This window comes from Chaetura pelagica, unplaced genomic scaffold (assembly GCF_000747805.2).
Source record: "Chaetura pelagica isolate M959 unplaced genomic scaffold, ChaPel_1.0 scaffold112, whole genome shotgun sequence".
NCBI lineage: Eukaryota > Metazoa > Chordata > Aves > Apodiformes > Apodidae > Chaetura > Chaetura pelagica.
In genome coordinates this window covers 1,091,754-1,094,108 of record NW_009952798.1, presented here as the reverse complement: position 1 = coordinate 1,094,108, position 2,355 = coordinate 1,091,754, and the positions used below count along the sequence as shown (strand labels likewise).

The 2,355-nt window shown below is 40.9% G+C and overlaps 1 protein-coding gene across 1 annotated transcript in view; it reads right to left on the bottom strand.

Moving 5' to 3' along the window:
* The window catches only part of REEP3 (receptor accessory protein 3), a 19,345-nt gene extending 18,216 nt beyond the window's left edge, over positions 1-1,129 (bottom strand). Inside the window, exon 1 of the mRNA XM_009994844.1 lies at positions 1,107-1,129. The gene's annotated coding sequence lies outside the window, so the exon portion shown is untranslated. The remainder of the gene's footprint in view (positions 1-1,106) is intronic.
* Positions 1,130-2,355: the final 1,226 nt, after the last annotated feature.

Here is a 2,355-nt window from a genome sequence, read left to right as displayed (position 1 = left end):
TCCTTATTTGCTCAGACAGCAAATTTCTGCAAAAAATTCATCAAAAGTAAGGGGCAAAGCAGGGTGAGAGTGCCAAGCAATCCCTGCTGACAGCAGAATCAGAAATCTGCTCTAACACAGCTTTGTTACAACACACAGTTTTCTTCTAAGTCTTGGCCACAGACTAGCAGAACAGTTCTTCATGAGAAATAAGCACAGCAGTAGTTACCATCTCCTTGACAAATCTGAGAGCTCCATAGTTTTATTTCACCAGCTTTGTTGCACTTTGGAAAGATATTGCCTGCTCCGAGTTCCAGCCAGAGTTACAGTTCCATTACAGAAAAGTCTGGCCACATCTTTGCAGCATCACTTACAGCCTGCTTAGGATGGTTATACAGGAGAAATTTACACTTGCAGGGATACCCAAAAATCTAACAAAGTTCAGAATGCTTAAGTAATTTAACTTCTATTAATTTGTCAGTGATGTCCAGGACAAGGGGCAATGGATGCAAACTGGAGCACAGGAGGTTCCATGTGAGTATCAGGAAGAACTTCTTTCGTGGGAGCATGACAGAGCCCTGGGACAGGCTGCCCAGAGAGATTGTGGAGTCTCCTTCTCTGGAGACATTCAAACCCACCTGGACAAGTTCCTGTGTGATGTGCTCTAGGTGAACCTGCTCTGACAAGGGGGTTGGACTAGATGATCTGTCAAGGTCCCTTATTCTCTCATTTAGGTAAAAAATCATGTATCATAAGAGTCCACCTGGGACAGATCTGGCATGTAAGATTTCAAGGCAAATGGTTGAAGTTTACCAAAGTAAATAATATATTAAATTGTAATGTTTTATAATTATATTAGCTAGCTTTAAATAAGGAGTTCTACCTGCAGAGCCACTGCAGAGGCCTTCATGATGCTACCAGACTCTACTATTAAGCCGAGGAAAGAATTTCAAGAACCTGTAGCCCAGTTTATTTTTTTAAAAAAACCAACTACTTCAAGAGCCCTCATCTTCTACATTATTTTCAAAGACTATCCCAGCACTTTCTTAGTATTAAAGACATCAATATGAGTTTGAATTCAGTCAGTTTGATATATACCATCTTTCAAGCACCACTCTGATGTAGACAGAAGTCTTCTGCTTAGTAGGAAGCTAATCTAGAGTACTAAAGTCACCTCCAACAGTTAACATATATTAACACAAGTGAAAAAACTATGGAATTGTTAACAGCAACAGTGAGATACTTTCTTCAACATTGCAAATACCATACAGAGAGGTTTTACCCATCTTCAGTGCAAGACAAACATACTGTTATTCATGGAAGGAAGCCTGTTGCCAGGGGACACTAACACAGGTACTAATGTTAAGCTCTAAGTGCCACAAGTGAGGTGGGAGGATAAAATTACAGAAGCGTAATTGCAGAGCCCTTCCCATTTCAAAGGGTCTTGTGAAGTCATCTAGTCCAATCCACTGCTCAAAGGTCAGTGTCAGATTTGGACCAGGCTTCTTAAGGTTTCAGCCAGTCAGGTCTTGGAGCCTTGCCAAGAAATTTAAATTGTCCCTAACCAGCATGTTCTAATGCTCAACAGGCCTCCTAGTGCAAAATGTTAGTTCTGCCCAGTCAGAATCAGCAGTTTCTGACCTTTGTCTCGCTTGCCTGAGTAGCACAGCAAGAGAAGGGGCCTGGCTCTTGTAGTCTCCAAAAAGTCAAAAAAGATGGCTGTTAATTTCCCAAAAACCTTCTCTGGTCCAACAAGCCTACTTCGTTCATACTCTCCTCACAAGATGTGTGCTGTGACCATCTTGGTGACCCCCACTGAACTTTCTCAAATAAACTAACATCTTGTTTGCAGTAATCCACCCAAAGCTGGACACAGTCAAATGTCTTAAGTCTCACATCTATATTCCTCATCCTCTCCTGAATGTGTAATACATATTTTCTTCATAACTTAATTTTTAATTATAAAACTCAAGAAAAAACCTCAAACACTGAACTATTTTCATACCTATCAACAACAAAGAAGGCACTAAGAAAAATAATTTCATAGAATCATTAAACTATTCAGGTTGGAAAACACCCTTGGGATCACACTGTCCCTTAGACTTGTGTGTGTCTAAGTGGTGTATAGTAGGTCTCTGACCATTTCCTCTTTGATTGTGATGACGTCATTCTGCATCCCCTCCCTGTCTCCTAGCTCCTGCGGCTGTACATCCATGGAATAGCTAGTTCCACTGCTGAAGACTGAGGCAAAGTAGGTGTTGAGCACCTCAGCCTTTTCCTCCTCCTTTGTTACTAAGATTTCCTTTGCATCCAATAAAGGATGGAGCCTTTCCCTAATCCTCCTTTTGCTGTTAATTAACTTACAGAAACAGTTCT